We start from the raw sequence: 12,197 nt of genomic DNA on the forward strand, positions 1-12,197 counted from the left end.
TGCATTCAAGCCCGTTAGATCTCCCAATGAAACATTTTTTGCACCTGGTTGGCAGGATTATGTAGCTTCTTCAGCCTGTGCCATTCTCATGGTTTTTCTGATAGATGCTCTTGACATTACTATAATATTGCTAAAACAGATATCTTCAATTAAATTATTTAGAGAATCTATTATCAATAATTAGTGTGTAGATTTTTAGCTTAGAGTTTAAATTTAAACTCTAAAATTGAGGTAGTTCTTTTTTAATATAGTCCTCATAATCCTACATATTTGCATGTATGATTATGACAGTGGGTTAGAATTATTTTTACCTTTAGTAAATTGGATATAGTATAAGTGGATTGAGAGACTGAGTGAGAACTATCTAACTATCTAGCTGCATTCAACTGTTCATCTATAACTTTCTGACTTTTTCAGTCTCAGATTCTACATGGGATAATAAGTTTTTGTTTTTGTTTTTTTATACATTGGAGGTACCAAGTTGAGGGTCAAATAACCAGGAATAAGCAACTGATTAAAGTAATTAATCAAAATCATAAAAGTTAAATTGTTTTATAAATAGAAAGAGAGACTATTTATATTTAAATGGGCCAGATATATTTCTAGGTACAAATGCATTTTAGGAAATATTGTACACTATCATGTTGATATTTCATTTTACTGATCATTTTGCTATGTCTTTCATCTTAGTTTATCTAGACATGGCATTATTGTAATCAAGCTTTGGATCTTGATATGTGCAGGAATCAGAAAGTAACCAGAAATAAGATTGCACTTTCTATAATCTTGCAGCAATGGAATCTTGCCACCTCTAAAGACATATCCTGTGTCCCTTAGTGAAAACAGCAGAGCAAGCATAGCTGGCTTGGAATTTAAGCTGTCTCACCAGTCATTTATATGTCCAAAAGCAATGTATTCTGTCATTTTTGATCATCAAAGCTGAGATTTCAACTGAAAGATTCTAATTCAGTTAATAATTATAAAAAATAATACATTTTAAGATACATTATTTCTACTAGTGAATATGATACAATCAAACATGAAATTATTTTTTAAACTTTTTCTTTTAATTTTTGACATCACAGTATTTCTCGCTTCCTTTTCTTGTTCCAAAAGTTCCCATACATCTGCTTAGCTCTCTTTCAAATGTGTAGTCTGGTTTATTTTTACTGTTAGTACACACGTATGTTTATACATGTGTACATATATCCCTAAATGTAACCTGCTCAGACTATATAGTTTTATTTATGTATGTTTTTAGGCTTACCATAACATTTTTTTTGGATTTGTGTTGGTGTATCAAATGTATGCATGTCAGTGTATGTGTATAAATGACAAAGGTCAACCTTGGGTTTTGTAGTCAGGTAAAATTTGTCTTGTTTTTATAAAATAGTTTCTAATTGGCTTGGAGCTTATCAATTAGGCTTGACTTCCTGGCTAGTGAACCCTGAAATCCTCTGTTTATTTCATTAACATATTGAGATTACAAATTAAAGCCAGATCTTCCTACCTTTGTTCTTACCTTCCTTCCCTTCTTTCTCCCCACCCCTCCCCTCCCCCTCCCTCTCTTCTTTATTTTGCTTTCTCTCCTTTTATGTGAGTTCTAACATTGATTTGAAGCCCCATGTTTCATATATATAAATTTACCTCCTTTGCACAGAATTAATTATAAAAAGGCTCCAGTCATGATGTAAAACTTGGAACAACCTTCACTTCACTTCTAACTAGAAAATGCTCTGGTAGCTGCAAGTTCTTGTGTCCAGGAGAGTTAACTTTCAAAATTGCATGATTAGAAGCATATACTTCTCATAACTTCCATTTCCTGTATTCTGCCTTTCAGTTTCACATAGCAAAGAAGATTTCTTCAAGATGGAAACTTGACATGAGTATCACAGTTGCCTGAAGGTCTGCCAGGAAGCATCTAGAAAAGCTAAAGACATACAAGTGGCATTCTGGAAATGACACATCATATTGTATGTTCTGTGATGGATAATTCTAAATTGCAAGACTTTTAGAAACCTCATCTCAGGTTGTTGCAAGTAATATGCATTTCCTGTCTTTATAAAATTAACCTAAAAATCTCTGGGTATTAGTCCACTCTATTGGGCAAATTTTCTGCAGATCAAATTTTCTATAAGATCCTGACTTATAGTTATATTATGTACACAAATAGATGGTTTCTTAATTCCTGAAATTTCTATAGAATTCCTAAATTTATACTAGTAATTTTTGAGCCCTTTATAGGGAGGGCAATTAGGACTCTGCAAACATTCATGTGTCACAAGATAATTGCACTAAGACAGAAAGCAGGTATGAAGCAGATATATCACCAAGGAAAACATTCCTTTCAGGTTAGCTGTAAAACCATTATTCTGTTAACTAAGGTCATAAACTGAGAATGAACAATTTAATGTATGTGCAAGGGCAAAAGATAAATTATTGACTGGATTTATCTATACAAAATTTCAATATTAACGAGACACTAAACAGATGATTTGCCTCTTGACAAAACCGTGCTGACTTAGACATAAGAAGCTGAGGAGAAGGGCGATCCTGTAGGAGGACCAGCAGTATCAATTAATCTAGATCCCTGAAAACTCTCAAACACTGGACCACCAAACAGGCAGCATACACCAACTGATATGAGGCCCCCAACGCACATACAGTAGAGGACTTCTGAGTCTGTGTTCATTCAGAGATGATGCACCTAACCCTTAAGAGACTGGAGGCCCTAGAGTGTTTACAGGTCAGGTATGGTGGGGGTGGGGTCATCCACATGGAGACAGGGGGAGGGGATGAGGTGTGGGATGTGGATGGTGGAAGGGGGGTGAGGTGAATGGAATATGGAGTGTAAAAATAAATTAATTAAAAAAGTCTTTGAATGAACATGTGGAGCTAGTGGTGGATAATGAGGGTTTAGTTCAATAACTATTCTTAATGGAAACACAGGTAAATATTATTTTCTAAATTTGTAATGGACCTGTTGAACCTGTGGCAGATAACTATTCTTAATGGAAACACATGTAAATATCTATATTTTAACTCCTTATTCAATTTATGATTTACATTTATGCTTGAACTTGTTATGAACTGTGGAAAAGCATTTTGGGAATGCCATGTAACCATGTATCTTGAGAACATACAAGAACTAGGAACAATGACAATAAGAGAGCAAAGATAAAGGACAATGGAAGCTGAATAAGGGGCAGAGCCTGCAGAAGAGATCAGGGAAGAGCAGAGCAGATCTGAGCAGAGCTGAGCAGATCTGGGCAAAATTTGGCAGAGCAGAAAGAGTAGAGAGAGAAGTCAGGTTTTCTCTTACCATGAGATGGCAGCTGACTCAGACAGATGCAGACACCCATAGCCAAACAGTGGGAGGAGTTTGGGAATTCTTATGGAGGAATAGGAGGAAAGATTGGGGGCACCAAAGGGGACAGGAACTCCACAGGAAGTCCAGCCGAGCCAACTAACCGGGGAAACAGGCTTTCTATTAACAGCAAGTTTGTTTTACAGACAAGGGCATGGCTTTTTTATACTCATTAATAAGGTGTGTGTTTTTCTTTCTCTAAGCAATAAATGTTAGAATGTAGTTTTTATTTAGAATGAGTGAGTTATTTCCATGCTGGCACTTGCACTATGAAATGTACTTGTGCAAGCTTTTGCTCCATCCACCAAATATACATACATACATGCATATATATGCATATATATGCACTTGTAAGTATAGGTGTGTGTGTGTGTGTGTGTGTGTGTGTGTGTGTGTGTGTGTGTGTGTGTGTGTGTACAGGCATGCACTCCTGTGTATGCATGTTTGTAATTTGACAGATGGTTGGGGCCAACAAAAATGTCAGTGTGTATGTGTATGTATGTGTGTGGCCGTAAGTGTATCTATGCATATTTTCTTGTGTAAAAGTTTTATTTCTGAGAACATGTCTTTTTTTTATTTATTTATTTTTTTACTGGTTCAATAGAAACTAATTGCTCCAAACCTTCCTCTTGCCTGGCCAACTAGAGGTGAAGCTTCCAGAAGAAGGAAAGGACTTCTAGCAATAAATCCTTTACCTAATCCCCTGCTGGTAAACAACAGGTGTTAAATCTTTCAAAATCATTGGCTTCTGGACCCAGAATCAAGGAAAGTCAATATTCATAAGAGCCAACCTTTTCTCTTGCCACACCGAATTTTGCCCCCAGAATCACCAACTCTGACCCCAATGGCTTATTTCCAGAGAGCCTGTGCTTGGACAGGGTCCAGGTAGAGGTTTTTCTTTTCTCTTTGTTACAGACATGTCCTTGTCCACTGACAAACATTCAAACTGGAGAAATTTCTCAAAGTCAAAGAAAAAAAGTGTAATTGCTCTTTCTATGTAAACTATCAAGTATTTGGCAGATGTCTGGGACCCGGGGTTTTTGTAGGTATTTTTTTAAGCTTTTATTCTTTTGTTTTTGTTGTTGTTGCTGAAAGAGTGTCTTCAGAATAAATTCAAAGTGATTTAGACAGGATATTAATGACCTCAGTGCAAAATCTAGCAGCATTATTATAAAGGAAAACGTGCAAACTAATGTTAACACATAACACATGTATTACATATATGTATTAGAATTAAAGGAATTAGAGAGACAAAATTTGGAGCTGTGACAAAAGGATGGACCATCTAGTGATTGCCATATGCAGGGATCCATCCCATAATCAGCTTCCAAATGCTGACACCATTGCATACACTAGCAAGATTTTGCTGAAAGGACCCAGATATAGCTCTCTCTTGTGAGACTATGCCGGGACCTAGCAAACACAGAAGTGGATGATCACAGTCAGCTATTGGATGGGTCACACAGCCCCCAATGGAGGAGCTAGAGAAATTACCCAAGGAGCTAAAGGGAACTGCAACCCTATAAGTGGAACAACAATATGAACTAACCCGTACCCCGGAGCTCTTGTCTCTAGCTGCATATGTACCAAAAGATGGCTTAGTCGGCCATCACTGTAAAGAGAGGCCCATTGGACTTGCAAACTTTATATGCCCCAGTACAGGGGAACGCCAGGGCCAAAAAGGGGGAGTGGGTGGGTAGGGGATTGGGGGGGTGGGTATGGGGGACCTTTGGGATAGCATTGAAAATGTAAATGAGGAAAATACCTAATTAAAAAAAGGAATTAAAACGTATAGTTTTTAGAATTATCTCTCTTTCAACCTTCTTGGCTGCTTTCTACCAAGAAAAATATTTTTAAATTGAAATAAGTCCATTTAATTCTTGTGTTGAGTATATAAAATTAACTACTAAATGTTCTGAAAATATTTCTGTTTACATGTCTCTAAATAAAAAATATAAAAATAAAAATGTAGCAGTCAACGAAAAAGGGAACCCCTTGATTAAAAGAAAGGGAGAGGAGATTGTATGCTAAAAAGATACAAAATGTAGAAAGTTATATCATTTTCTCCGGGAGCAAAAGCATAACAAATCTGCTACCAAAGGGAATGATAGTTCCGTCACTACGGCATATTATTGTGTTGTGTCTAACTAGCATATGTCACTACAGCACTTCCCTGTTTCATAGCCTTGGGGATGATAAACATTGATGACTTTAACAGAAGCCCTGGCATTGTTCATACATCTGGAGTAAGCCAGCATTAGCACACTGCTCTATAAAGTACTGAGGAACCATAATCTCTCCCTATAAACACAAAACCTTGTTTTCTAAAGAGTAGAGGCTAATATTTTGTATAAATTTACACCAGAATCACAACAAAAAAAAGTTACTAGAGTCTTTTACTTTGTTCTTAACCATAGGACTTATGGATTACTAATGAAAAAGATCTTTACAGGTTCATTGTAGTTTGATATTTTTTTATTTTTTATTTATATTTTTATTTTCTCTTTCTAAATGGCCTAGGGTTCCCCAATATGTCCCCTGTCCTAAACTCAACTTTGTTTCTACTTATTTAGAAATTTTATATCCTAGTTAGTGCTCCCCATAGGTCTTTAAGTGTGGGGTCATCTATCCCCTGGAACATAAGCAACTTATCTGTGGCTAGCCACACAAATGTACACTCCCTTCTCCCCGGCAACAATCAGCTACTAACAGCTCCTCATATAAGGATTAGGTCTTGTGAACTACTCTATACTCACAATGAAATGTATTTGAGCCTGAGGATGTATAAGTTTTGTGTAGGTAACTATGTTGCTATGAATTTATGAGTGCAATATTTATGTAATTTCTATAAGATAGCATGTTATCATATTTCTCTCCAATTGCAAGGGCAGCCACATTCATTAAGGACACTTTAGTAAAGCTCAAAGCACACATTGCACCTCACACAATAATAGTGGGAGACTTCAACACACCACTTTCATCAATGGACAGATCGTGGAAACAGAAGCTAAACAGGGACACAGTGAAACTAGCAGAAGTTATTAAAGACATGGACTTAACAGATATCTACAGAACATTTTATCCTAAAACAAAAGGATATACCTTCTTCTCAGCACCTCAGGGAACCTTCTCCAAAACTGACCACATAATTGGTCACAAAACAGGCCTCAACAGATACGAAATTATTGAAATTGTCCCATGCATTCTATCAGATCACCATGGACTAAGGCTGATCTTTAATAACAACATAAAAATGGAAAGCCAACATTCACTTGGAAACTGAACAACACTCTTCTCAATGATACCTTGGTCAAGGAAGGAATAAAAAAAGAAATTAAAGACTTTTTAGAGTTTAATGAAAATGAAGCCACAACGTACCCAAACCTATGGGACACAATGAAAGCATTTCTAAGAGGGAAACTCATAGCTCTGAGTGCCTCCAAAAATAAACTGGAGAGAGCACACACTAGCAGCTTGACAACACATCTAAAAGCTCTAGAAAAAAAGGAAGAAAATTCACCCAAGAGGAGTAGATGGCAGGAAATAATCAAACTCAGGGGTGAAATCAACAAAGTGGAAACAAGAAGAACTATTCAAAGTATTAACCAAGCGAGGAGCTGGTTCTTTGAGAAAATCAACAAGATAGATAAACCCTTAGCCAGACTCACTAGAGGTCACAGAGAAAGCATTCTAATTAACAAAATCAGAAATGAAAAGGGAGACATAACAACAGATCCTGAAGAAATCCAAAACAACATCAGATCCTTCTACAAAAGGCTATACTCAACAAAACTGGAGAACCTGGATGAAGTGGAGAAGTTTCTAGACAGATACCAGGTACCAAAGTTGAATCAAGATCAGGTTAATGGTCTAAACAGCCCTATATCCCCCAAAGAAATAGAAGCACAGTTCTATCAGACCTTCAAAGAAGATCTAATTCCAGTTCTGCACAAACTATTCCACAAAGTAGAAACAGAAGGTACTCTACCCAACTCATTCTATGAAGCCACAATTACTCTGATATGTAAACCACAAAAAGACCCAAAATAGATAGAGAACTTCAGACCAATATCCCTTATGAATATTGATGCAAAAATCCTCAATAAACTTCTTGCTAACCGAATCCAAGAACACATCAAAACAATCATCTATCCTGACCAAGTAGGTTTCATCCCAGGGATGCAGGGATGGTTCAATATACGAAAATCCATCAACGTAATCCAGTATATAAACAAACTCAAAGACAAAAACCACATGATCATCTGGTTAGATGCAGAGAAAGCATTTGACAAAATCCAACACCCATTCCTGATAAAAGTCTTGGAGATATCAGGAATTCAAGGCCCATACCTAAACATGATAAAAGCAATCTACAGCAAACCAGTAGCCAACATCAAGGTAAATGGTAAGAAGCTGGAATCAATCCCACTAAAATCAGGGACTAGACAAGGCTGTCTAATCTCTCCCTACCTATTCAACATTGTACTTGAAGTCCTAGCCAGAGCAATTAGACAACAAAAGGAGATCAAGGGGATACAAATTGGAAAGGAAGAAGTCAAAATATCACTTTTTGCAGATGATATGGTAGTATATATAAGTGACCCTAAAAATTCCACTGGAGAAGTCCTAAGCCTATTAAAAAGCTTCAATGAAGTAGCTGGGTATAAAATTAACTCAAACAAGTCAATGGCATTTCTGTACACAAAGGATAAACAGGCTGAGAAAGAAATTAGGGAAACAACACTGTTTCGATAGTCACAAATAATATAAAATAATATAAAATACCTTGGTGTGACTCTAACTAAGGAAGTGAAAGATCTGTATGGTAAGAACTTCATTTCTCTGAAGAAAGAAATTAAAGAAGATCTCAGAAGATGGAAAGATCTCCCATGCTAATGGATTGGCAGGATCAATATAGTAAAAATGGCTATCTTGCCAAAAGCAATTTACAGATTCAATGAAATCCCCATCAAAATTCCAACTCAATTCTTCAACAAATTAGAAAGGGCAATCGGTAGATTCATCTGGAATAACAAAAAAACCTAGGATAGCAAAAACTCTTCTCAAGGATAAAGGAACCTCTGGTGGAATCACTATACCTGACCTAAAACTGTACTACAGAGCAATTTTGATAAAAACTGCATTGTACTGGTATAGTGACAGACAAGTTGACCAATGGAACAGAATTGAAGACCCAGAAAAGAACCCACACACCTATGGTCACTTGATCTTTGACAAGGGAGCTAAAACCATCCAGTGGAAAAAAAACAGCATTTTCAACAAATGGTGCTGGCACAACTGGCTGTTATCATGTAGAAGATTGAGAATTGGTCCATTTCTATCTCCTTGTTCTCAGGTCATATCTAAGTGGATCAAGGAACTTCACATAAAATCAGAGACACTGAAACTTATAGAGGAGAAAGTAGGGAAAAACCTTGAAGATATGGGCACAGGGCAAAAATTCCTAAATAGAACAGCAATGGCTTGTGCTGTAAGATCGAGAATTTACAAATGGGACCTCATGAAACTTCAAAGCTTCTGCAAGGCAAAAGAAACAGTCAATAAGACAAAAAGACCACCAACAGATTGGGAAAGGATCTTTACCTATCCTAAATCACATAGGGGACTAATATCCAATATATATAAAGAACTGAAGAAGGTGGACTCCAGAAAATCAAATAACCCCATTAAAAAATGGGGCTCAGAACTGAACAAAGAATTCTCACCTGAGGAATACCGAATGGCAGAGAAGCACCTGAAAAAATGTTCAACATCCTTAATCATCAGGGAAATGCAAATCAAAACAACCCTGAGATTCCACCTCACACCAGTCAGAATGGCTAAGATCAAAAATTCAGGTGACAACAGATGCTGGTGAGGATGTGGAGAAAGAGGAACACTCCACCATTTTTGGTGGGATTGCAAGCTTGTACACCCACTCTGGAAATCAGTCTGACGGTTCCTTAGAAAATTGGGCATAGTACTACTGGAGGATCTAGCAATACCTCACCTGGGCATATATCCAGAAGATGTCCCAACTGGTAAGAAGGACACATGCTCCACTATGTTCATAGCAGCCTTATTTATAATAGCCAGAAGCTGGAAAGAACCCAGATGCCCTTCAACAGAGGAATGGATACAGAAAATGTGGTACATTTACACAATGGAGTACTACTAAGCTATTAAAAAGGATGAATTTATGAAATTCCTAGCCAAATTGTTGGACCTGGAGGGCATCATCCTGAGTGAGGTAACACAATCACAAAGGAACTCACACAATATGTACTCACTGATAAGTGGATATTAGCCCAAAACTTATGATACCCAAGATATAAGATACAATTTGCTAAACGCATGAAACCCAAGAAGAATGAAGACCAAAGTATAGACACTGTACCCCTTCTTAGAATTGGGAACACAACTCCCATGGAAGGAATTACAAAGTTTGGAGCTGTGACAATAGGATGGACCATCTATAGACTGCCATATCCAGGGATCCACCCCATAATCAGCTTCCGAACGCTAACACCATTGCATACACTAGCAAGATTTTCCTGAAAGGACCCAGATATAGCTGTCTCATGTGAGACTAGCAAACACAGAAGTGGATGCTCACAATCAGCTATTGTTTGGATCACAGGGCTCCCAATGGAGGAGCTAAAGAAAGTACCCAAGGAGCTAAAGGGATCTGCAACCCTATAGGTGGAACAACATTATGAACTCACCAGTACCCAGGAGCTCTTGACTGTAGCTGCATATGTATCAAACGATGGCCTAGTCAGCCATCACTGGAAAGATAGGCCCATTGGACTTGCAAACTCTATATGCCCCAGTACAGGGAAATGCCAGGGCCAAAAAAAAAATGGGAATGGGTGTGTAGGGAAGTGTGGGAGGGAGGGTATGGGGGACTTTTGGGAGAGCATTGGAAATGTAATTGAGGAAAATACGTAATAAAAAATGCTATCTGTGAAAACAAACAAACAAACAAACAAACAAAAAGAACCTTAGTAGAAATGCTCAAAAAAAAAAAAAAAAAAAAAAAAAGAAAGAAAGAAAGAAAAGAAAAGAAAAGGAAACTGGCACTATTACTGAGGCTATGGAGCACTCACAAAAAGGGACCGATCATGACTGCCCCTGAAAGATTTAACAAGCAGCTGAAAGAGTCAGATGCAGATATTTACACCCAACCAATGGACAGAAGCTGCTGACCCCTGTGGTTGAATTTGGAAAAAGCTGAAAGAAGCTGAGGAGGAGGGCAACCCTGTAGAAGGACCAACAGTCTCAATTAAACTGGACCCTGAGATCTCTCAGACATTAGACCACCAGCCAGGCAGCATACACCAGCTGATATGAGGTCCTTAACATGTAAACAGCAGAGGATTGCAGGGTCTGAGTTCAGTCAGAGAAGATTTACCTAACCCTCAAGAGAATGGAGACACCAAGGGAGTTTATAGGTCTGGTGGGGGTGGGGGTGGGGGGGAGGGAGGGAGGGAGGGAGGGAACATCCTAGTGGAGACAGAGACAGGGGTAGGGAGGAGGTATGGGATATGAAACAGTCAGAGGGTGGACCAGGAAGGGAATAAAATCTGGAGTGTAAAGGAAAAGATTAAATAAATTTTTTTTTTTTCAAAGTGAAACTTTTAGTCAAACAATTCTGCCCAACTACTGAATAAACATGTAATCAATTGCTTTGGAATATTGTATCATATTAATTCATAGCTGTTATTTTTCATTTTTGGTGCTTTTCTGCTGAGTACTATTTAGCATTGTCTTCATAATACAGATAAAAATAGACTTTAATGTTTCTGAAATGGAGTCAGGACAGAAATATACATAACAAATTGAACTCTCATAGAATTCCAGGGGAAAGCTTAACATTTGGAAAGATATCACAAAGAGAATAGTTTTACAATGGACAGAAACTTTTTTTTTTTTTTTTTGCTTCTAATTTTTTATTAGGTATTTAACTCATTTACATTTCCAATGCTATACCAAAAGTCCCCCATATCCACCCACCCCCACTCCCCTGCCCACCCACTCCCCCTTTTTGGCCCTGGTATTCCCCTGTACTGGGGCATATAAAGTTTGCAAGTCCAATGGGCCTCTCTTTCCAGTGATGGCCGACTAGGCCATCTTTTGATATATATGCAGCTAGAGTCAAGAGCTCCGGGGTACTGGTTAGCTCATAATGTTGTTCCACCTATAGGGTTGCAGATCCCTTTAGCTCCTTGGCTACTTTCTCTAGCTCCTCCATTGGGAGCCCTATGATCCATCCATTAGCTGACTGTGAGCATCCACTTCTGTGTTTGCTGGGCCCCGGCAAAGTCTCACAAGAGACAGCTACATCTGCGTCCTTTCAATAAAATCTTGCTAGTGTATGCAATGGTGTCAGCGTTTGGATGCTGATTATGGGGTGGATCCCTGGCTATGGCAGTCTCTACATGGTCCATCCTTTCATCTCAGCTCCAAACTCCGTCTCTGTAACTCCTTCCATGGGTGTTTTGTTCCCAAATCTAAGGAGGGGCATAGTGTCCACACTTCAGTCTTCATTCTCCTTGAGTTTCATGTGTTTAGCAAATTATATCTTATATCTTGGATATCCTAGGTTTGGGGCTAATATCCACTTATCAGTGAATACATATTGTGTGAGTTTCTTTGTGAATGTGTTACCTCACTCAGGATGATGCCCTCCAGGTCCATCCATTTGGCTAGGAATTTCATAAATTCATTCTTTTTAATAGCTGAGTAGTACTCCATTGTGTAGATGTACCACATTTTCTGTATCCATTCCTCTGTTGAGGGGCATCTAGGTTCTTTCCAGCTTCTGGCT

General features: G+C 38.0%; 1 long non-coding RNA gene across 2 annotated transcripts in view; it reads left to right on the plus strand.

Moving 5' to 3' along the window:
• The window catches only part of Gm42287, a 114,103-nt gene that overhangs the window by 54,602 nt on the left and 47,304 nt on the right, over positions 1 to 12,197 (plus strand). The window contains exon 3 of one of the 2 annotated variants that reach the window (XR_881274.1): positions 1,841 to 1,938. The exons of the other annotated variant lie outside the window; for it this stretch is intronic. This is a non-coding gene — a long non-coding RNA (predicted gene, 42287). Of the gene's footprint in view, positions 1 to 1,840; positions 1,939 to 12,197 lie in introns of those variants that run through there. 2 annotated transcript variants of the gene reach the window in all.

This window comes from Mus musculus, chromosome 4 (assembly GCF_000001635.26).
Source record: "Mus musculus strain C57BL/6J chromosome 4, GRCm38.p6 C57BL/6J".
Taxonomy (NCBI): Eukaryota; Metazoa; Chordata; class Mammalia; order Rodentia; family Muridae; genus Mus; species Mus musculus.